General features: G+C 33.5%; 1 protein-coding gene and 1 long non-coding RNA gene across 2 annotated transcripts in view; both read left to right on the plus strand.

Annotated features, from left to right (window-relative positions):
• Positions 1-26015, plus strand: part of EDIL3 (EGF like repeats and discoidin domains 3) — a 629614-nt gene that overhangs the window by 351647 nt on the left and 251952 nt on the right. The gene's annotated exons all lie outside the window — the stretch shown is intronic.
• Positions 5414-12891, plus strand: LOC141502800 (uncharacterized). Its single transcript, XR_012472654.1, has 3 exons — positions 5414-6141; positions 7838-7969; positions 11168-12891. It is a non-coding gene; the product is annotated as an uncharacterized LOC141502800 (long non-coding RNA).

Raw genomic sequence — 26015 nt, forward strand, 5'->3', positions numbered from 1 at the left:
GAAGAGGTAAAAAAAGAAAAACTCTAAAGATGCATGATAAGACAAGAAAATTACAACTGGGTTGAAAATAAAGTCGTAAAAGTAAAAGCTTAAATAACTTCTCACAATTCACATTATAATTCAAGACAATAAAAGATGTCACAGGAGTCATTAAAAATGAATGATATACAGGCCCACCCTAGAGGATCAGAGAACATGGCAGTAATAAGAGATGGTTTGAAAAGGCTTTATTATGAAAGACATATTTGAGTACTATCTTGTCATTAGTAAGATTTCAATAGTCAAAAAAGAGTATGTATTATCAATTATTCACTCTAGCTTCTTCAGTCATTTCAATCTCACTGATTTTTCTGATTATAAATATATTCAGTACTTCCGTAAGAAAAAAACAAATAAACAAAAACCTTCCTCTGACAAACTATTAGGCTATTTTTTTCTGATTTCTTTTACTACTTAACTTATAATGTCAATATGGTATCCTCTTATCTAATTATAGGCAGGATTTCATCTTTCTTTCCTAAGGGCCTAGAATATAAGCCATTTGAGCAAGATTTGTAACAAACATGATAAATATAGATAAAAACATGATAAAGCAGAGAATGATTCACATGACCTGAATCAAAGTAAAATAAATAAAACTAAGAAAAAATTAAATGCAATGTTAAGAAAATATATGTGTAAGGGGGGAAAAAGAGAACAATCAAAACTGAATTTTGCAAAAGTATAAAGAACAAGCTTGACTCCAAAGAAGAGACATGGATATACTTAGCTCTGCTCCTTTGCAGATATAAGGTTTCATGAGTGTGGAACATTGTATACCATATATTTTTCTGTGTTAGTTGGTTTTACTGATTTTTTTTCTCCTGTTCAAAAATTTTTCCCCGGAAACAGCTGCACAAGTGATAAAGGAAGAAATATAAGAAATATAAAAACAAAATATATCAATAAAATCCATTGAGTAGCATTTTTCTCTCCAAGTCACTACTTTGATCAAAGTAAATTCTAACAGAAAAACTATCTACTATCTCTCTGACTCCTACTAGTTTTGTTTACTAGTTGAGATTAATCAGAATGATTACAATAATTATAATGATTATTATTATTACAATTATCACTTATTTGGCATTTTAAGGTTTATAGAGCTCTTCATTTATGTTATTTTATTGGATTCTTACAATCTGCTTTTGTCAAATTGGGATACTGAAGTTTAAAGTTATTAAATGATTTGCCCAGGATCATACATCTAGTATCTAAAGCAGGATTTGAACTCAAGATCTTCCCTACTGCAAGACTAGTATTCTATCTCCTTTTTTTTTTAGGTTTTTTCAAGGCAAATGGGGTTACGTGGCTTGCCCAAGGCTACACAGCTAGGTAATTATTAAGTGTCTGAGACCAGATTTGAACCCAGGCACTTCTGACTCCAAGGCCGGTGCTTTATCCACTACGCCACCTAGCTGCCCCCTCTATCTCCTATTTCTTATGATAACATGACATTTATATAGAGCTCTCAGGTTTACAAAATGCCTTACATGTGTCATCTGATTTGATCCTCATATATATTATGTAAAAGATTCCTACCTCCATTCTAGAGATTAAGTAAGTGCCCTATTCAGGGTCACAATACTAGTGAGTCTGAGGCTGGATTCAGACTCAGATCTTCTTGACTAAGTCTAGGAGTCTATCTAATCAGCTGTTTCCTTGCACAGAATACTTCTTATGCTCTTACTATCTCCTTCCAGAGAAGGAAAAAAAATCCCAACCAAGAACAGTTAATGCACATAAGTTCCAAAGATTTGTAGATGACTCAGTGATCAGAGCAAAACATGACCTTTCTTATGCATCACTTGTGTTGGGAGAAAGGAAAGGTGACTTTTAAAAAGTCTCAGTTTATATATGCTATATGTTCCATATCATGGTCATTTACATGCAGAGAGATAAATTGGCATGCGAATATTTCCTAGCTTTATTACTCTATACTTGAACAATTTCCTAAATCCACAAGAACCATTGTAGTTGGGCAAGGTTTTAAAAAAGAAATTTCGAAATGGTTACCTTAATAGCTTTACCTGGTCAATAATGCATATTTCTTTTATATCTCTAAAGAGAATGGACACATAAAATATCTAAACTAAAAATAAATTGAAGTTGAGGAATATGATTCTATAAAAGGAAATAAAAGCAGAACAAAGTCAGTATATTCACTACTAAAATTCAAGGGAAACAGGAGCAGGGACAGAAAACAAACTGCTCTGATAAGAAAAAATGAACAGTATTGTAGTTATAGAAGGAATCCTATAAATACCAAACACTATTATCTGTCTACAAAACTCCAAGAAATTGTATTACCTGGCCAGCTCAGAAAAATCGAGAGATATTCATGGTAGTTTGTTTCAAACACTGAATTGTCTCTAGCATTAGTGCAGCAGAACATGGAAACAGCAAGATATAATGAAAAGAATCAAAATCTGGCTTCGAATGCTGTGACTTTCCTGATGTTTGTCCTTCATTCTCAAAGATTACCATGTCATCAGGTAGGTGATGCCATGACAGGCACATGAATTGGATTCAAGTGAGGGGGCTTTGTGCTGTCACCAGCCTCACTTTCTTCTCCAGTCATCTGGGTCCAGTGGCCAGATATGAACCAGGACAACTAAAGATAGCCCTAGAGGAGAGGCAATCAGGATAAAGTGACTAGCCCAAGGACACAAAACTAGGAAGTGACTGAGGCAGGATTCAAATTCCTGTCCTCCTGACTCCAAGGTCAGTGCTCTTATCACCTCCTCTTTACCATTTCATCCTGGGCTTTAGTTTTCCCACAAGTAAAATGATATGGCCAAACCTGATCACCTAGTGCCTATTAATGTTACATTTCAGGTCCTAGGACCTTCAAAACCGAAATGCAGAGGGCTTTGTCCATAATAAACACTTAACAGAGGCTTAATTCATTCATTCATTCATTTCCTTTGACCAACTTTGACATAATAATTACAGCAGTGTTGGAATGCAACTAATATACAGCAAGCAAAAAAAAAAAAGAACAACATTAAGAGAATATTGTTTTTTTATTCAAAATTAAGTATTAAAAAAAGACTTTCTGCTCCTTTAAAATGGAAACAAATGAATAATGTTCTTTACCCTCACAGATACCATAGATATTTCATCTTCTGTTATATTATTTTCAGTAAATTGAAACATAATATTCTGTGTTGCAGGGGAAATCTAGTTTTCTCTATAATTTGTTCTTTTTTTTTTTGCAGTCAGTTATTATCTGATGTCAGGGTATGCTACTTATCTTATGGTCTGTGAAGAAGTATCTTTTGGCCATACCCCCAAGATATTGTCATTGTCTTTCTTCCTCATGCTTTAGGAGAGTAAATCATTCAAGCATATCTTCTTGCCTGGAATAAAGAGTAATTGGATCTATCATGCTTGTGGTTATATATGATTATCACTCTATTGTAGGGGCCAGGAACCTTGGCCTGGCATTACCAAGACAACTGCAGGTGGGACTCAAAAGTGAATAAATCTAGGAGTTTTTTTAAGGGTTGAATTAATTAAATATTTAGTCAAAGGGCGGCTAGATGGTGCAGTGGATAGAGTTCCCGCCCTGGAGGCAGGAGTGCCTGAGTTCAAATCCAGCCTCAGACACTTATTCATTACCTAGCTGTGTGGCCTTGGGCAAGCCACTTAACCCCATTTGCCTTACAAAGAAAAAAAAGAGTATTTGGTCAAATATAGCCCATGAATGATGTTATAAATTTCCAAATGACCCTTGGCAAAAAAAAAAAAAAGTTTCCTTATTCCTGCTCTATTGGGGAAAGGGGGATACAAAAAAGTTGTTGTATCTATGTGGAACAGTGGATAGTTACCTGGCCTGGAATCAGAAAGAGATGATTTTTAAGTCATATTAACTGTGTAACCTTGCCCCTTTTCCCTCAACTGGAAGATAGAGAGAATAATATTTTCTGCCTCCCAGAATTGTAGGGAGGATAAAATGAAATAAATTGTAGAGCACCTAGGACAGTATTTGGCAAATGGTTAATGCTTAATAAGGGTTTATTTCATTCTCTTCCCTTACCTTTAAGAACCTTGCAATCTAATGTAATACCTAAGGCAGACAAAGGAAATAATAAGTAACAGCAAAGTAATTTGACTGTCCTAGATTTTTTGTTTTTGTTGTTTTGTTTTTGTGGAGTAGCAGAGTTAAGTGACTTGTCCTAGATCACACAGTATGTATCAAGTGTCTGAACTCAGGTTCTCCTGACTCCAGAGTCAGTGCTCTATCCATCTAGCTGACCCTAGATTATTCACAGTTTATTTCAAAATCTATAAAATGAAATGGTTATATCTTAAATTCTAAATCTATGATCCTAAAATCCAAAGTAAGACTAGAAAGTGAACCAAATTATAGAGGGATTGAACTGAAAGGCAAAAAAAATAGTTTGGACTTTCTCCTAGGAATAAGAATTAATTATTGGAGGTTTTGGAGCAAGAAAATGAGAGAATGGGGCAGCTATGTGGTGCAGTGGATAGGGCACTGATCCCGGAGTCAAGAGTACCTGTGTTCAAATTCAGCCTCAGACACTTAATAATTGCCTTAGCTATGTGACTTTAGGCAAATCACTTAATCCCATTTCCTTGCAAAAAAACAATAGTACAAAATAAGATACAAACAGGAGACTTAAGTCACGATATATTTAACTTTTTTTAATATATAGACTTCATATTACAAAGTAGGTTTCATATACAATCTCATCTGTTAGATTTGATTAAATGGTAAATAAAGAGTTCTGGATTTCAGAAAATTTATATTCAGATCTTGTCTCTCAGATATGTACTAGCTGTGCATTCTTGAGCAACAAGATACTGTGTCAATCCATTTCCTTATTTGTAAAATAGAGGATAACAAAGGCATCTATATCACAGGAAAATTTTAAAAATAAAGTTATATGATACACATATGTATATATGATGTATGATGCATCCCTTAACACATTATATAAATATGAGTTATTTTTATTTGATTTATATTGATATATTTGTAGTTCATTAATTTTGTGATTAAAAGAAATTATTCTGGTTTTAATGCAGATAGTACGTATACAAAATTATCTATAATATAGTTCATAATATAATAAATGCTATATGAAGAGAAAAACAAAAGGGTCATTTTTTACCAGGATATAATCATAAAAGTCATAAATACAGGATATAGAATTTAAATTGGATTTTAACAAGGTTTTTATTATCATTAGCCTAAGGAAGATCAATAGGTTTTTTTAGAGAACTCAACTGTTTTGGACCTACTACTTTCAATGGAAGTTTCAAATGGTGAAAATTAATTTATCTAAAAAGTTCCCATTGTTACATAAATATTGATATTTGTGGCAGCTTATTTTAATGAATGTTAAGTAGTTTGAAGATTTACAAAAGAAAAGTTTGCTCTTGAGAGCAAAATAAAGTCTTAATAAGTCCAGCTGTGTTTGGAAAGAAATCAAGTGTTTCTTTGACACTTTTCTTTAGCAAAAAAAAAATCAACCTTTTACACATACTTTACCTTTGTCATGACATTATGGGTTAATTCATGACAACACTCAAAAATTATAATCTCCTTGAAAATAGAAACTATGTCAGGGTTCATCTTTCATAACATTTATGATGATGCTGATGAAGCAGTTCAGCAAATATTAAGCACCTGCTGTGTATTAGGAATTGTGCTAATCTAATGGAGGCAGAAGGAGAGGAGACTTCTGCTATCTTGTTCTATGGAACTGAAACTAGGCAGGACAACAAAGGCAAAGTAAAATGAGCTGAGAGTCCAGTTTCTACCCTTTATAAAGGAAAGCAATGTGAAGAATTTGATAATCTACCACAGCCCACTTCCCCTCCCTATCTCTGAGAAGAAGGGAGAGAAGGCTAAGAGAAGTGGCATCAACCAAGGCTTACATTGGCAGCACACTGGTGAATTTAGAAATGATAACCTTATCTGGGAGGAGCATCTTGTTCCATAAAACTGAAACCAGAAGGTACAGAAGATTGATAAAAAGAGCTAACATTAATACTGCTCTTACTGTGATCCAGGCACTGTGCTAAACTTTTTATAATAATTACCTCATTTGATCTTCACAAAATCTCTGGAAGGTAAGTGTTATTATTATAATACCCCTTTTACAGATGAGGAAACTGAGACAAAAAGAGATTAATTAACTTCTCCAGGGTCACATAGTTAGGAAGTGTGTGAGGTAGGTAGATAGCTAGCTAGCTAGCTATGTGTGTGTACATATATATTTATCTTACAGAAGTGTCACAAAGATCAAATGAGGTCATTGAAACTGTTTGTAAACTTTGAAACAACAGAACAATGACAATTACTTTTATTATTTACTTTTTATTGTATAAATTGTTGAATTGAGTTATTATTTTAAATGGATTCATTCATTATTCATACTATCACTAAAGAGTCACTGTCCTAAAGGGAGTGCTGTTTCAGCATCTGTTTTAATAATAATGAAACAGGAATGTTTTTAGTACATTTTAGCTAGCATATAAAATGGTATTATATACCTTTAAAAAAAGCTGAAAGCAGAAATTAAGGTGTTGCCTAATAGTCAAGTAGAGGACACTTAACAGAAACGAGTAACTAATTCAAACCTTTCCCACATCTAAGACTTAAATGTTAGACTAATTGCTATGATTAGGGCAATATCCTAAAACCAGATAAAAGTCATAAGATGTGAAAGGGAATCGTAATGTTATAGAGTCCCACTTCCAACCCCTCTAAACACACAAACATACAATATATATCTTACAAGGTACCTGAGACCTTTATTGCTTTAACAATGACCAAATTCAACTAAGTTGCAGAACCAGAATTTAAACCTAGTTCTGATTCTAAATCAAACATTTTTTTTTTTCTATAACAAAGGCAGTATTGAATGAACTATGGGCAAAAGAAGCCAGAATTTTAAGAATCAGTCCAGTCATATTTGTGCATTTCAATGAAGAACCATTTGTAAGATAAAGATGAAAGAAAAGGCATGCTTGTAAAATGTTGACAGTAAGTAAAGAGAGCAAGAAACATGATGACCAAATTCATGGGCTAATGTCAAAGACTATTGTACCTAAATTGAATTTGTCAACATTTGAATCTATTCCAAGGAAGGAAACTAAAATCAGAAATAAGAGAAACTGTAAAGAAGATAGTTGATTTATTGATGCTGCAGTACTAGTTTTCCAGTTGTATCTTACCATTATATATGTTATAACCAACATGTGTAAACCAGTCTATTTTCAGGAAGATTTGCCAGTAATGGTGACTCAAAAGCAAAACTAAAGGAGTATGCATGCTTTTTTCTGATGTCTCTGCATTGTATATGTAGTATATGATGGGAAATTTTTGAATTGTGTTTGTATATATGTTTGTATGTGTGCTTTTGCATAGGAGAGAGGGAAAGGGAGGGGAGGAGGGAATGAATATGTATAGTAAACATCCAAAACTGAGAAAATCAGAAAAGGTTCCATGAAGAAGATGACACCTAAGCCAAATTTTGAAATAAGCTCTGAATTCTATTCTGAAAAAACAGAATACATTCAAAACATGTGTAAAAGTCTAAGAACTGCACAGAGGAAGGAGATATAGTATCAATTTTGAAAATCAGCTGATCTGTCTAGTTTGACTGAAATAAAGAGTGCTGAAAGAATAACATGAAATAATGCTTAAGAATGGGTGGAATCCTAAAGTGAGGACTCATAATTCCAAGCTAAGCAAAGTTTATTTTATTTAAGAGACTTTACAGGGTCACTGATATTGTTTAAACCTTTGTCTTCCATACATTAGAATAATCATCATCATCATCATCATCTGCCTCTTCCTTGGTCTCTGCCTCTGGAAATCCAGTTCTGGTTTTTTCCTCATCTTTTCCCAAGACCTCAGCAGCGTTTGCTGACCATTTCTGTACCACCCTGTTAGGTAATATCCTTCAAACTTCGTTTTTCTACCTCCCCTTCATGAGTTGCCCCTGGTAAATGAAGCTCCATGAACATAGGGGTTGTAGTGTTCATATTATTAGTCCTACTCCTTAGCATAGTTAATGCTATCTAGTAAATATTTAATCAATTCTTTATCTATTTATCAAACAGTAGACCAAAACTAATGTGTTTCTATTTATCACAATATCTTGAATTGAACTTGTTATTAGCAAATGTTGACTGTGCAGACCAACACAACTTATATAGTCCTTTATCTAATTAATTTTGCTGACTACTTTTCAAACAAATGAGACACTTTATTTTGTTTTTCTAATTTAATATTTTATTTAACAAAAACCCATCTCTCAACATCCTCTGCTCCTTCCTCTCTCTTTTAATTTATTTTATATTCATTAATATATTTTATTTTTAATTTATGGAATAAAACAAGTTTCCATAACAATACAACAAAAAGATGATTGCGCATGAAACTGCAAAATTACTATGTATAACTTGTTATTGCTTTCAAATATAATCTAAATAAGATTATAAAGTTGACAGTAGGTATGAAAACCTTTGTATAATTCATAACAGCTGCTATACCTCCATATATCCTAATCCAAGGTAGTAACAACCAATTCCATTTAGTCCAAAAGCATTAGGTCTTCTTATCTTAAATTCAAAGAATGATAGTGAGTTTTATGAAAAGGAAATTATCTCAAATTTAAGCCATTTCTGATTACTGATAAAATTAAACAATGGTATTATTAGCAAAATCTTACTGATTATGGAGCAGCTAGGTGGTGCAGTGGATAGAGCACTGGCCCTGGAGTCAGGAGTACCTGAGTTCAAATCTGACCTCAGACACTTAATAATTAACTAGCTGTGTGGCCTTGGGCAAGCCACTTAACCCCATTTGCCTTGCAAAAACCTACAAAAAAACCTTATTGATTACCTAACAGTGTACAATGGACTTGATTATGGGATTCACTCCAGCATATGATTGTCCCTAATTAATTCTGCAAAAAAAGAAAAATTATTTAACAAGAAGGAGATTATTGATTAAAATGAATGTCTTTTTATTATTAGACACAAATAGGAATAATGTCCAGAGATAAAGATCACACTTGGCTTTCACTAGCTTGTTGATAGAATTTCTACCTAGACAGGAGCAAATAATTACCTGTTTTAATTGACGGAGTACAGAGCACTGACCTCCTCCGAGATGTTTATCATTTCTCATCATGCCAGAGTTACAGGTCAAGTCATATAAGAGAAGATGTATGTCTATCTTGTGGGTGGAGAAGGTACATAGGATATATTGGGACACAGTATGTGGGTAGGTAGAGACAGACCATCTAAATATCTCACCTTTCATGCTCTCAAATCTCAAAAATCACAAAGGTTCCTAGATTACAATAACCCTTATTTCTCATCTATTTCAACCAGTATTTGATCAAAAAATTTTTTACTCTAAACATGCAGTATACACACGATCTTCTAGTTATTTACATGAAAATTTCTAATGAGAAGGAACCAGCAACGTTTCATGGCAGTCAGCTCTTCCTTTGGATAGTTTTAATTGTTAAGAAAATTTTTTATTTTGTTTTTCCTCCTTATTTCAAGCCTGTATTAGCCTCTCAGATGATTACCACCCATTGCTCATAGTTCTTTCTCTGAGGTCAAGAAAAATATGTCCTACTTCTCTTCCAAAGTCCAGTCTTTCAAAGATTTAAAGGTAGTCATGTTTGCCCAATATATTTACTTCTCCAGACTAAACTTGCCCATATCTTTCAACCAGACCTATGAAACTACTTCTGAAACTTATTAGTTGTGTGATGGTGATAACTTAACTTCTTTGATTGTGGTCACCTTAGCATTTAGGGGTGACAGGGACAGGGTGAGTCTGATTGGTTTTCAGGGCAATCAAAAAGCCCCTTCAACATCAGACACAGGTTCTTTGTTTCCTTTACATCTGGGCAATTTAGTGATTCCTTTATTGAGAGGTCAAGGAAAGAAATGGATTTTTCATGGTAGAGTAAGCCACGAGAATGGAGAATTGGAAACCATGGCAATTATTTCAATCAGTACAGCATGAACAAAGAGCAATCTTCATAACTATCCTTCAGAAACCAGCTCAATGGAAACCCAAACTTACCCAAACATGAACTTGGTGGGACAAATTCTTTGTAATAAGTGAGTAAGTTTGAAATCTCCCTGAGAGACTGATAAAAATATAAGGAAGAGCATGTGCTAGAGGAATTAGGGGAAATGTTTGTATGTTCTTATATCTTTGAAGAAAATATTTCTTTGTAATTGCAGCTCAGTCCTAAGTAATTAAATAGAACTGGTGTACTCAATAATGGCCCATGATATTGAGGGGAAGCAACACAACTAGTGGGGTTTAGAGAAAAATTACAACCACCAAGCTAATACTCTTCATCAGTGAAGGCTATTGTTGCTAGCCTAGCCCTGGAGAAGATCAGAGAATGCATGCTACAAAAGAAAGTTTTGCTGATATTGTCAGTAAAAAAAAAATTCATAAATTATTCTTGGGAAAATAGCTAGTTTGTTACTGAATGTTTCTCTAACAGATTGTAATATTTAACATTAATTATATCTTTAATGTTTTCCAAAAGATTTAATTTGTAGTTAATTTGCAATATAAATATCAAAACATGTCTCTCAAAACTTACTTCTGCATTACAAATAACCACCAACATATAGAAAAAGTGACCTCTGCTTTCAGATGTTTAATCTTTTAAAAAAGAATTTTCTTAATAGAATATTTTCTAAAATTAAATAATAACCAAGTATTTTCTTTTTTTTTTCTTTTGGTAGCTTGTTATTAGCAATATATGTGTGTATACACATATATATATGGGCCTATATTTGCTTGCATAAACATCTATTAATGCATATAAATTTAGGGCAAAACAAAATGTTTCTGATTTGGACTTAAGGCTAGCAACAATAGCCAACTTTAGCAGCACAGTCTTTGGCCTGGGGGAGGGAGGGTGAGTTCCAGCACAGATTCTCAGAGAACACCTGCAGAACAACCAGCTGAGCTAGGGACCTGAGGTCCATACTTTCAGCAGAGCCCTTTGCCCAAAACAAACAATAAACAAACCCCCAAACCACCACCACCCTCAGGGCAACATAGTTCACCCAACAGAAAGAGATTAATTCCCTCCCCCAGGACCCAGCCCAGTGTTCAAGGTCAACTCAGACCCTGCTGCTGAAAACCTCACTACAGAAAAGGCAACCAGCACCCCTACTGGCTGGCCCCTGGAATTACTAAACCAAGTGAACAAAGCCTCAAGCAAACCTCTGAGAGCCAGCTCCCTCCCCCACAAGATGAAATAAGGCTAAATAAAAGGTGGGCCAATGGAGAAATACTTAGAAGAGACAGATTCTAACCCAGAGAGATCTAGCACTGTTGAGGAGAATATGAATTGGTCTCCAGCCCAGAAAAACTTTCTTGAAGAAATCAGGAAGGAGTTTAAAAATCAAATGGAAAAATTGGGAAAAGAGACTCAAGAGAAAATTAACATCATGCAACAGGAAAACCAATCCTTAGAAAACACAATTAGACAAATACAAAATGAGAATAATTCTCTCAAATCTTCAATTGGGCAAATGCAAAAAAAAATTATTCTCTCAAATCCTCAATTGGGCAAATGCAAAAAGGAAACGATTCTCTCAAAACTATATTTGGGCAAATAGAAAAGTCTTTCAAAAATAGAATGGACCAAATGGAAAAGAACCTGCAAAAGATAAATGAAGAAAAATCTTCTCCTCTATTAAAAAAAATGAATTGGTGGAAACTAATGACTTCATGAAACAACAAGATGGTGTTAAACAAAACCAAAAGTTCGAAAAAAAATAGAAAAAAGTATAAAACAGCTCATCAGCAAAAACCACTGACCTCAAGAACAGGTCAAGAAGGGAGAATCTGAGAATTATATGCCTTCCTGAAAACATTTAAGAAAAAAAATTCCTGGACTTAATATAAAACGATTTAGTGATGGAAAATTGCCCTGATATCATGGTACTGGAAGGTAAAAATAGTTATTGAAAGAATGCATCCATCCCCTCTGGAAAGAGATCCTAAAATGAAAACACCAAGGAATATTGTGGCCAAATTTTCAGGACTATCAGATAAAAGAAAAAATCCTGCAAGCAGCTAAAAAGAAAAAATTTAAATAATGAGGAGCTACAGTAAGTATTATGCAGGACCTGGTTGCAGCGAATTTGAGGGATCAAAGGGCCTGAAATGAGGATATTAAGAAGAGCAAAGGAGCCTGGAATGCAGCCAAGAATCCACTACCCGGCAAAGCTGAGCCTTCTCTTCCAGAGAAAACAGATGGACATTTAATGAAATGGGAATCTTCCAAGATTTCATGATGTAAAGACCAGAACTAAATAGAACATTTGGACATCAAGCAAGAGGCTTAGGAGACACACATGGAAAGGTTAAAAAAAACAACCTGGGGTGGCTAGGTGGCACAGTGAATCAAGCACCAGCCCTGGAGTCAGGAGTACCTGGGTTCAAATCTGGTCTCAGACACTTAATAATTACCTAGCTGTGTGGCATTGGGCAAGCCATTTAACCCCATTTGCCTTGGAAAAACCTAAAAAAAAACACACAACCTGCTATACAATAAGGTGAAACTGGCTATATACCCACTTTGGGGGGAAAGATTCTCATTACTCTTGAGAACTGTAACTCTATTAGAGAGAATATACATAGCCAAAAGTGATGGTAAGTCATAACTTTTCTGTGACTCAGAATGATTTAAGAACAACCCCTCCTTGTACAGAGGAACAGTAAGGAGAAGGGCGATTGGAGGGAGACAGAATGGGGTAAATCTCATTACATCAAGAGGTACAAAAGATCTATTGTAATTGAGGGAAAGAAGGGAGGGGGGTGAGAACCACCTGGATCTTCATCTTATCAGACTCAGCTTAAAGTTAACTTAGACCACTTATCTTAACTTTCAAGCATTAAAAGGGGAAAAGGAGAGGGGGTTACAGGAAGGGGAAGAAAAGGGGGAACTAACAGAAAGAAAGGAAGAAGGGTAAAAGGGAAAGGGGAAAAAAGGGAGGGGGTTTGATATAAGAGAGTAAACACGCTGAAGGTAGTGGTATTCAGAAACAAAACACTGGGGAATATGGATAAAGGTGAAAAAGAGAAAAAATACAAACAGAAGGAAGACAGTATGGAGGGCAATAAAAAGTTAGTAATTATAACTTTGAATGTGAATAGGATGAACTCGCCCATTCACATTCAAAGTTATAATTACTAACTTTTTATTGCCCTTAAAATGTAAGTGAATAGCAGAGTGGATTAAAAACCAGAATCCTACAATATGCTGCTTACAAGAAACTCATCTGAAGCAGAGAGAGAGAGAGAGATACATATAAAGTAAAGGTAAAAGGCTAGAGCAAAATATATTTGACTTTAGCTGAGGTGAAAAAAGCAGGGATCACAATCCGTATCTTAGACAAAGCAGCTGAAAAAATAGATAGCCTTAAAAGAGATAAGGAAGAAAACTATATCCTACTAAAGGGTACTATAGATAATAAAGTAATTTCAATACTAAATATGTATGTACTCAATGGGACAGGATCCAAATTCTAAGAGGAGAAGTGGAAAGAGCTACAGAAAGACATAGACAGCAAAACTCTGCTAGTGGGAGACCTCAAACTCCCACTCTCAGATCTAGATAAATAGAATCATAAAATAAACAAGAAGAAACTTAAAGAAGTAAATGGATTGTTAGAAAACCTATATATGATTGACCTATGGAGGAAATCGAATGGGGATAGAAAGGAATATACTTTTTTGTCTTCAGTACATCTCACTTACGCAAAAATTGACTATGTACTAGGACATAAAAATTTAATGATCAATTGCAGAAAGGCAGAAATAATGAATACATCTTTCTCAGATCATAATGCAACAAAAATCATATGCAATACTGGGCCAGGGAGATACAGATACAGAACTAATTGGAAACTAAATAACCTCATTTTAAAGAATGAGTGGATCAAGCATCAAATTATAGAAAGGATTAATTATTTCATACTAGATAATGACAATAATGATACAACATACCAAAACCTATGGGATACAATCAAGGTGGCTGTCAGGGAATATATTATATCTTTCAATGCTTACATTAATAAATTAGAAAGAGAAGAAATCAATGAACTAAATATGCAACTAATTAGAGAAAGACCAAATTAAAAAACCCCAATTAGGAATTCTAAAAATTACAGGAGAAATTAATAAAATCAAAAGCAAGAAAACTAGCAATTTAATAAACCTCTGATAACAATCTGATAAACCTCTTGTCAATTTGATTAAAAAAGAAAGAAGAAAACCAAATTGCTAGTATCATAAATGAAAAAGGTAAACTCTCCACCAATGAGGAAGAAATTAAAGTAATAATTCAGAAATTATTTTTCCCAGTTCTATGCCAATAAATTTGACAATCTAAATGAAATGGATGAATATTTACAAAAATATAAGTTGCCTAGATTAAATGAAGAGGAAATTAAAAACCTAAATAACACTTTCAGAAAAAGAAATTCAGCAAGCCATTATTGTGCTCCCTAAGAAAAAATCTCCAGGGACAGATTGATTCACAAGTGAATTCTATTAAAAATTTGCAGAACAATTGGTTCCAATTCTATATAAACTCTTTGTAAAAATAGGTGAAGATAAAACTCTGCCTAACTCTTTCTAGGACACCGATATAGTGCTGATACCTAAACCAGGAAGAGTTAAAACAGAGAAAGAAAAGTATAGAACTATTTCCCTGAATATATATTCAAAAATCTTAAATAATATCTTAACAAAATGATTACAACAAATTATCACTAGGATAATACATTATGATCAAGTAGGATTTATCCCAGAAATGCAGGGTTGGTTCAATAATAGGAAAACTTAATATAATTAATTATATCAATAACAAACCTATCAGAAATCATATGATCATATCAATAGATGCTGAAAAAGCTTTTGACAAAATACAGCATCAATTAACTAATAAAAATATTAGAGAGTATAGGAATAAATGGTTTGTTCCTTAGAATAATAAGCAGTATTTAACTGAAACCATCAACAAGCATTATATGCTTCAGTCATTCCCAATAAAATCAGGGGTGAAACAAGGATGCCCATTATCACCATTACTATTCAATATCGTATTAGAAATGTTAGCCTCAGCAATAAGAGAAGAAAAAGAAATTGAATGAATTAGAATGGTGAATGAGGAGACAAAACTTACTCTTTGCAGATGACATGATGGTATATCTAGAGAATCCCAAAAAATCATCTAAAAAAAAACTACTAGAAATAACTAGAAACTTTAGCAAAGTAGCAGGATATAAAATAAACCCTCATAAATCCTCAACATTCATATATATATATATATATATATATATATATATATATATATATATATATGACTAATATAAGATACAGCAGAAAGAGCTAGAAAGAGAAATCCCACTTAAAGTAACCTCAGACAAAATAAAATAACTGGGAGTCTACCTGCCAAGGCAGACTCAAAAACTCTTTGAAAACAATTACAAAATTCTTCTCATGCAAATAAAATCAGATTTAAATACCTGGGCAAACATCAACTGTTCATGGATAGGCCTAGCTAATACAATAAAAACGATAATTCTACCAAAACTAAACTACTTGTTTAGTGCCGTACCAATCAAAATCCCAAAAACCTACTTTAATGAGTTAGAAAAAATTGTAAGTAAATTTATATGGAGAAATAAAAAGTCAAGAATTTCCAGGGATTCAATAAAAAAAAGTGCAAAAGAAGGTGGCTTAACCTTACCAGATTTAAAATTATATTATAAAGAATTAGTCATCAAAACTGCCTGGGATTGACTAAGAAAGAGAGTCATGGATCAGTGGAATAGGCTAAGTGCAAAAGCAGGAAATGATTACAGTATTCTGCTGTTTGATAAACCATAAGAGTCCAGCTATTGGGATAAAAACTTGCTCTTCCATAAAAACTGTTGGGAAATTGTAAGTTAGTATTGAAGAAACTTAGATTAGACCAACACCTCACACCCTACACTAAGATAAGATCCAAAGGATACAAGATTTTGACATAAAAAAACAATATTATAAGCAAACTAGAAGATCAAGAAGTAGTTTAACTGTCAGATCTATGGAAAGGGAAACAGTTTATGACCAAGGAAGAGATAACCAGAGCATCATTCAAAATAAACCAGATAATTTTGATTACATTAAATTAAAAAGCTTTTGCACAGAAAAAAAAACACTGTAGCCAAGATCAAAAGAAACGTAGTGAATTGGGAAACAATTTTTGCAAATAGTATTTCTGTCAAAAGACTCATTTCTAAAATATACAGAGAACTGAGCCAAATTTAAAAAAAAACCATTGTCCAATTGACAAATGGTCAAAGTTTATGCAAAGGCAATTTTCAGCTGAGGAAATCAAAGTGATCCATAGTCGTATGAAAAATTGTTCCAAATCATTATTTATTAGAGAAATGCAAATTAAAGCATCTCTGAGATACCATCTCACACGTCTCAGACTAGCCAATATGTCTGGAAAAGGCAATGATCAGTGTTGGAAGGGATGGGGGAAATCTGGGACACTAATACATTGTTGGTGGAGCTGCAAACTCATCCAACCTTTCTGGAGAGAAATTTGGGGTTTTGCCCAAAGGGCAGCAAAAATGTGCATACCCTTTGACCCAGCAATGCCACTACTGGGTCCACACCCTGAAGAGATTATGAAAAAAGGGTAAAAACATCACATGTACAAACATATTTATAGCAGCTCTATTTGTCATGGCAAAAAATTGGAAATTGAGTGAATATCCTTTAATTGGGGAATGGCCTAACAAACTGTAGTACATATATGTCATGGAACACTATTTTTCTATTAGAAATCAGGAGGGATGGGAATTCAGGGAAGCCTGGAAGGATTTGCATGAACTGATGTTGAGTAAGATGATCAGAACCAGAAAAACACTGTGCACCCTAACAGCAACAGGGGATGATGATCAACCTGGATGGACCTGCTCTTCCCTGCAGTGCAATAACCAGGGAAAATTTTGGGCTATGTGCAATGGAGAATACCATCTGTATCTAGCAAAGGAATTATAGAATTTGAACAAAGACCAAAGACTACTACTGTCAAATTAGAAAAAAACCCATTATACTATTAAGTAATTTTACTATCTCATACTTTATTTTTCTTCCATAAGGATATGATTTCTCTGTCATCACATTCAACTGAGATTAATGTATAACATGAAACCAATGTAAAGACTAACAGAATGCCTTCTGTGGAGGGTGGGGGGAGAGAAGCAAGAATGGGGGGAAAACTGTAAAACTCAAAATAAATAAAATCATTCTTAAAAAAATGAAAATAATATGAGCAGTAATTGGAAAGATGTATTAAAGAGTGGTGAAATTGGAGACAGATAACTTAGTAACTCATTACAGCAATCTAAGAAAGAAGAAAAAAAGTCTGACAAGTTGAAAGAGATTAAGAGATTGTCAATTTATCATCTAATCAATGAATAATGTGTTGTTATAATGAGATATTGAATTGGTTATGTGCCCCAAGAATGGAAATGAAAGTTTTTTTTATCTGTTCTACAACTTTACTTTTAGTAATGAACTCAAGAAACTAAATTTCTTTGAAATCTATAAGGTAATTGCATTCCATTCTGAAGAAAGGATTCCTTATGCATTGACATGAAAAGAAAACTTGATTGTAAAAGCCCTCATCAGAGAGATGATCTAATTTATGCTTGTAATAATAAGTGTGCATCCAAAAGCCCATCTCTATCTTTGCTACAATGAAGAAAGAGGCTGTCTGATTCAGGCCCATCCTAATCAGTTATTTTTGGTTAGTTATTCTTATATTCAGTGAATCTGCTTCTATTCTTTAGGGAATCATTTCATTTCCATTCATTAAAAGAAGTTACCACTTCTACAGGGTGTCCCAAAAGACTTAGTAGAGTTTTAAGCTATTGAAGCTTAAGCTATTAAAGCTTAAACCTGCACCAATACCTTTGGGACACTCTGTATTTCCCCTAGGCAAAATCTTATCTGACAATTTGGAGGCTTTTATGACAGAAGCATCTGATGTTGAATAACAATTTAAGAAAGCTGGCAAGTCATGTGATCTCAATAATTTAGTGATTGTTTAGGTTTAATCATTGTACTCCTATGCATGTTTCCAATTCCTTTCATTCCAAAACTTAAGTGTAAAATGATTGTAAAGGTTAGAATGTGCATATTCTTTAATGAGAAATGAAGACTGGGAGAAATATCAAAGCTTCTCACATGTATTTAAGTCTTGGGCTATTGTTCAACCATTTTGTAAAGAGGCCTTTTAATCTTTTCTTAAAATAAAAGGTACACATAAAAGGGTACACAAAGATCTCAATGAAGACAAGCTGTTCTATTTCTTGGTTTATCTTGTATTACAAAGGCTAACTGGAAGTGTTAGTCCTTTACCCTGAAACAAAGATAATCAAGAGATTATTGATTCACTGAGATATTAATTCATGAGGCAATACAATATGCTGCATTGCTATTCACTATTACAAGATATCCCAAAAGAAATAGTGCAATTTTAAGCTTTAATATTTTAAAACTCAGCTTCTGTTTTAATGTACATCCATGATTGATTTCCTTGGTGTACATATATATATATATATGTATATATATATATATATATATATATATATATATATATATATATTCCTTCTATTAATTTAGATCACCAACTCAAAATTATATACTAGGTGTTGCCTGGGGCAAGTTCCTTAGATTATCAAAGTTTTATGCTGTCACAGATTTTGAAGTTGAAAGGACCTCAAAGGGAATCTACTCTAATTTTCTATTTACAGATTGGAAATTTAAGGCTCAGCGAAGGTAGATTGTCCAAGGTTAAAGAGCTATTACGTTTTTGAGGCAGTATTGAATCCAGGCTGTACCTACCTGACTACAAAGTCGAAGAGCCTTCTATCCACTAAATTCCTGAACCATGATTTCAAGTAATTCATTAAATTATTTGGATAATTATTGTCTTGGACTTTGGGGGTGGAGACAAGATGACAGAGTAGAGAAAGCACAGAGCAAAACTCTTCCAAAATTATCTTCTAAACAATATAAAAAATCATTGCACAAATTGAATTCTAGAATGCCAGAGTAAACAAAAATCCAGAATAAGATATTTTTCCAGTAGAAAACAATTAAAGTTGGAAAGTTGGATCTTTAACCTGGGGGAGGAGGTTCACTCTAAATCCATGTGGATGAAGCACTAATGGGGGGGAGAGGGTCCTAGGCTGTGGAGACAGAAGCAGCAACAGCAGCTTTGGGAGCTCTCAAGTCAGAGATAGTAAAGCAATTGCATAAGTAGTCAGGGGAAAAAACCCAACATTTGAGGGTACCTCCGTGCTAGCACTAAACTCAGAACCAGATGCTGTTTGGCAACTCCACTGCCTTTGAGTCATAGTTCAAAGACAAAGAAATGCACTTTGGGGCAATAGAGAGTAGAAGCCCCTGAGGGGCAGTATGACTTCTAGTCCCAAAGAATCAGGAATCTTGAGGAATAATATCATTTTCAATTCTAAAGGAACAGGGACTCTCAGAACAATATTGATTATAATCCCATTGGGATCAGGGATCTTTCCTGAGTAAGAACTAGGATGTAGACCAAGGGAGTAGTCATCACACCTCTCCACAGAACACATCATCTTGGAAACCCTTTTGTTTCCAACCCACTACAGAACTAGCTTTGAAAATAGTAATGCAGGGGCAGGTAGGGAGAACAGTAGATAGAGCATAATCCTGGAGTGAAGAGGACCTGAGTTTAAATCCAACCTCAGACACTTAACAATTACCTATCTTTGTGACCTTGAGCAAGTCACTTAATCCCATTGCCTTGAACTGCCCCCCCCCCCCGCAAATAAAACCAAAAAAAGAGAAATGAAAGCAAAGGAAGAAAATACATAAAGACAATAGCTTTATAACAGAGCTAGAAAAATTACTGGAGAAAATAATACCTTTAAAATGAATTGACCAAATGAAAAAAAAAAGAGGTATAAAAGCTCACTGAAGAAAATATTTATTTGAACATTAGAATTGGGCAAGAGGAAGTTACTGACTCTGTGAGACATTAAGAGACAGTAAAACAAAGTCAAAAGAATAACAAATAGAAGAAAATAAGAACTATTGATAAAATAGTTGACTTGGAAAGGTAATAGAGAGATAATGTATCAATTATTGGATTAACTGAAATCCAAGAAAGAGTCTAGACATCATATTTTAAGAAATTATCAAGTATATTGCCTCAATATCTTAAATTCAGAGGGTGAAATAAAGATTGAAAGAACAGACTGATCATCAACTGAAAAAGATCGAAGAATGAGAAGTCCCAGAAATATTAAAGCAAAATTTCAGTGTTCTTAGGTCAAGAAGAAAATACTTCAATCAATAAGAAAGAAACCATTCAAATGTAGTGAAGTCAGGATCACACGAGATTTAGCATCTACCACATAAAGAATTAGTCTTTGTAATATTATATTCCAGGAAAATAAAAGAGCTGAGATGATAAACAAGAATAACCTAAACAGAAAAGCTGAGTGTAATGCTTCGGGGGGGGGGGGGGGGGAATTAATGGTCAATAAAATAGAGTAATTTCAAGAATTCCTACTGAAGAGGCCAGAGCTCAGATCACCACATTTACGCTTCTTTCAAACATCAACAGGGTTATGGTTAAGATTCCACAGGTGATGTTTCTGTAATATGTGAAACAAGAATTACCAGAAGTGTAGGTCTGGTTTTCATTTACAAAAAGGAACTAAAGACCAAATTGCCAACATTTGATGGATTTTAAAGAAAGCAAGTTAGTTCCCGAAATAAAAAAAAAAAAATCTACTTTAGCTTCATTAACTACACTAAATACTTTGACAGTGAGGTTTACAACAAAATGTCTCAAGACCTCAAAGAAATAGGAGTACTAAATCATCTTATCTCTTAAGAAACCTGTATGCAGTTTGATGATGATGATGTTTTTGTCCTTCATTCTTGAAGAAGACATCAAGGAAGTGAGGCCATGACTAGCACATAAATTGGATTTGAGTGAGGGTGTGCTGTGCTAAGTCATCAACCTCACTTTCTCCTCCAGAGCCATCTGGGCAAGGACCAGATATAAATCAGTCAACCTGAGATGACTCTGGTTGTAAGGCAACCAGAGTTAAGTGACAGAGCTCAGGTTCAAACTTCTGTCCTCCTGACTCCAAGGTCAATGCTCTATCTACTGTACTACCTAACTATTCTATATGCAATTTATGACCAGAGCAAAAGAGCAGATTACAAGAAGTAAAATAGAACCTTTTGATTACATGAAATGAGCAAGCTTTTGTACAACAAAAGTACATTCAAAATTAGAATAAAAAATATTACAAGTTTATCTGTTAAGATTTCATTTCTCAGATTAAAAAGGGACTGAGTCAAATTTATAATAATAAGAGCCAGTCCCTGGTTGATAAGTGGAAAAGAAGAAATCAAAACTGTTAATAGGGACATTAAAAAAAATCTCTAAGTAACATCTGATTAGAGAAATCCAAATTAAATGATAGAAAAGGAAAATGACACATGTTTGAGACGATGAGGAAAAATTGAGATGCTAATATTCTGTTGGTGGAGGAATAAACTAATCCACCCTCCTAGGGGAGCAATTTGAAATTAAGCCCAACAGGCTACAAAACTGCATATCCTTCGTCCCTATAATACAACTAAAAGCAGTACCCTAAAAATATCAAAGAAAAAGGAAAAGGATATATTTGTATTAAATATTTATAGTAGCCTTTTTGTGGTGGGAAAATTTAGAAATTGAGGGGAAGTTCATCAACTGAAAAGTGGCTGAACAAGTTTGTGATGGAATACCACTGTGGTAAAAGAAATGACCAGAAGAATGGTTCCCCCCCAAAAAAAAACAAAGAACAACAACAAATACCCATGAGAATATTGATATGAACTCTTACATAGTGAAGTGAGCAGATTATAAGGATAGTTAACTCTGAAAAACTTCAATCCTCTGATCAAGACAATGATCAAAAATAATTCCAAAAGAACCACGATAAAATGCTATCTACTTCCAGAATCAAACGATGAACTCTGAATGCAGATGGAAGCATACTTTTTGAACATCATTTTTATGGTTTGGAGGTTTTTTAATGTCTTCTCTTGCAACATAATTGAAATCATTTAGCATGTCTTCTTAAGGAGGGAAAGGGGCTGCAGAGAGGAAGAGAATTTGGAAACCAAGCTTTTTTTTTTTTAACAAAAATATTAAAATTTTTTAGCTATAATTTGGAAACACCTAACAACATTTTAAAAATCATTTTAAGTATTGTCTTAACCATAATGCTTGTACTTTTGTGTGTGTTCTTATGGAATTCATGTTTTCTTTTGTTTTTTTAATCTAGTTGAAAAATAATCAATTTAGAGCTAGAAATAACCTTAAGGACCATTAAGTCTAATGCTCTAATTTTCCAGTTGATTATGAGAAATCTGAGGCACAGACAAGTTAAATTACCTAATTAGGGTCATATAGCTTGTAAATATCTAAGGAAGGAATTGAATACAGTTCTTTCTAAGGTCTAGTTCAGTACCTAATCTACTATGCTATGAAGTTCACAAGTACAGGGATGGACTTGATGCATTTTCTGCTTGGCCTTCAGAAAACAGAAGTAGAAAGATTTTGTCTTGACTTAAAGAAAAGCTTCCTGATAAATAGAATTATTCAATAATGAAATCAGTTATGCAAAAGTATAATTGTTTTTTTTCAATGGAAATAATCAAGTAAAAGGTAGGTGATGACTTTCTGGTAACATTGTGCAGGGGATTCTTGAGCATGTGAAGGTGGACACAAGAAAGTTTTTCAAAAATGAGACTCAGTAATTAAGATTTCTCTCTGTTAATTAATAGAGTTTTACCTTTGTGAAATTGGTTTTAAAATTGCTCACTCAAGATAGATTTCTGTGACTTGTTGCACTTGGCATATGAAATATTAGATTGAATTTACAGAGGCAGAGTTTGACAACAAAGATAAACTTCCTGACAGTTTAAATGAAATGAGTTGTTTCTTTCTCTGTCTCTGTATGTGTGTGTTTATATCTTTGTCTCTCCTCTTCTCTCAAATTTCATTTAATTCTTTTAAATTTTTCCTCCAGAATTTATAACATTAGAATGCTGAAATAGTTTCTATGTTAAAACCTTATAGACCAAATTTGAAATCCAAAACCATGAGAATTTGTCACATTAGATAGAGCGAGCACTGGACCTAGAATCAAGAAGAGCTGAAATCAAATCTGGTTTTAGATTTACTAGCTGAGTTACCCTCTCTGCCTTAGATTTTCTCATTTGTAAAATAAGGATAATAATAATAATAATATCCATTTTCCTGTTTTTGTAAGGTTATGTAAAGACTTTATGCTCCTTGATGTCTGACATGTATGTTACTTTTTGTTGTTCTTGTTATTATTGTTATATATTCCATTAGTGATAACATGATTGAATAGTAGATCAAAGCTTCTAATTTCTTTTTGCATGAAAAATGCTGATAATGTACATTAATCATATATACTATGTCCTATTATAATACATCATTAGAAGTGTACTTGGTTTCTCAAAATTTTGCCAACAGTGGGTAAATCCACAAGTTATGAATAAGCTAGAAAAGTTTTTAATATAGGCTCAGAGATGGTTTATATTTTTTTATCCTTTTAGCAAACAACCTAATTTCAAGAGGAGTAATATTATTAAAGTGCTGGCCAATAAATGATACATGAAACAATACAACAAAACTATCTACTAAGTCTTAGAGAAGCTGCAATCCTATTATAATGCAGAAAATGCTCATTAATTATGAGTATAGAATTCTGGAATAAAATATTTATCAAGAAATTAATTTTACCCCTCTGGGTCATATGCAACATTCTTAGAAGCATCCATGGGGAGCCAGTTACATATCATCAGTACCCCACACTTATAGAAATCTTCAAAGAAGAAGCTGGAGAAATTTGCAAAAAACTATGTTATTGTACCAGAGAAAAACAAGAGAAGCACAGAGAAAGAGAATAATTTCCAAATGTAAAAAAAATTCAGTGGAAAGGGCTTCTAGGAAGTATATTATTTAGAAGCTGAGGGACTAGAGAATGAGAAATTTACTGACCCAACCTAATCCAATCTGGAGTAGAGATTTGAAATAGAATATTTGAATAGACCATTAAATAGACCAAGAAATAGGACTATCATCTAAAGAGACATTATGTATGGAGTTTTTGTCTGTGAGAATCCGATATAAAACTGCACAAAGATTAAATGGTCTGCATGTGTTACATATATGAGAGCCATTGAAGAGTGATAACACTTTCAATTGAAATTGCTTGAGATATGGTAGAAATGAGGTTATTATCACCACCTGCTACAGCCAAAAAATTAGGAGATAGAGGAGAGGAAAGAAGAAGGTACATCAGAGGATAATAAAAGCAACAACAGTGTACACAATAGCCTTCAAGAGCAAAATTTCATAACAGTGACAAAATGGGTCCATTACACTTGCAAGGATGGAATCCCATGTTGGGAACAGTAACAAGAAATTGATTTTACTTATTGTTAGGGTCACACCTCTAAAATTATCGTGTATTTATTAAAAAGACCTTTATTTGTCTGAGAACATTTCGCATATCATCAGTAGACTGTAAACTCCTTGAAAGCAGGGATTGTGTTGCTTTTATATTTGTATCCACACTGACTGACATTACATATGGCAGATAGTACATATGTAATAAATATTTTTGAATTCATAAAACATATATGGTACAGTAATTTGGTTCTGAGGAATAAACCCTGGAATATAAATAATGCCCTGATAGGATAATAATGCAAGCCATGATGATAGCAAAGATATATGAGGAAAGGTGAGCCACTACAAAGATTATGGACTGACACAAACCTTTTGTACATGTTCTATCCTAAAAATAATAAAAATGATCCTGTGTTTTTAAGGGGAGCTTGTAAGTACCCTTGGACGAGTGCCAGATTTTGAACTTGTTAGGTATGACTTAGGGGTAGCAACAAGTCAAAAATGATATGCCTTCAGAATAATCCTATTACAAAGGATACCCTAAAGCAAGGGTAAGAAAAATATAGGAAGAAAACAATAATCTTAAAGACACATTATGCAGTGACCTAAGCTTTACAAAGCATTGCTAGCAATCTTCTCTTATATGCAATGTAAGTTAACATTGACATCCTTATTTTATAACCCATATGGTCACTTGCCTAATATATGGTAAAACTGGGAAGTAATCAGTGTGATAAAAGATACTGATGGACCTGACACTTCAATACAAAGAATAAATATTTTATATGTTTGAACATATTATCAAATGGGGAGCAATTCATTCCATTATTGTCTGGAAAGCTATTTTCAGATACTTGGAACACAGCTAATCATTTCATTTTCAAGTCAGCAGTCATAGCATTGATTCTAGACTTAACATTTTAAAAAAGTATGTTTTCTTCTTAGTTGTCATGGATGCAAATTTGAAAAATGCTGCTTTCCACATCTTATTAAATGCCAATGAGTATATAAAATGAAACTTTTAAAATTTGAGTTACTTCTACAACTGTCAAGTATCATACTGGGTTGCATTATGTCTTATTATTCATCAAGCTCTTAATAAACAAATGGACAATGGTATTGTGAAAGCTTTTAAAGCCACATTAGAGAAAGAAATGACCCTTTAGCACAAAAAACTAGCCTTTTTCAGAGAATGAAAATTAAAATATACAAATTGATGTAACTTAATGACAAAATAATAACTTCAATAAGTTTTCAAGAAGAATTTTGCTTTAAAATAAGATATGAAATGCTTCAATGCTTAAAATGTAGGGAATTTATTTTTTCAGAAGCACAATATTTATTAAAAATAAATCTGAAATGTTT

Source organism: Macrotis lagotis, chromosome X, assembly GCF_037893015.1.
Source record: "Macrotis lagotis isolate mMagLag1 chromosome X, bilby.v1.9.chrom.fasta, whole genome shotgun sequence".
NCBI classification, from domain to species: domain Eukaryota; kingdom Metazoa; phylum Chordata; class Mammalia; order Peramelemorphia; family Peramelidae; genus Macrotis; species Macrotis lagotis.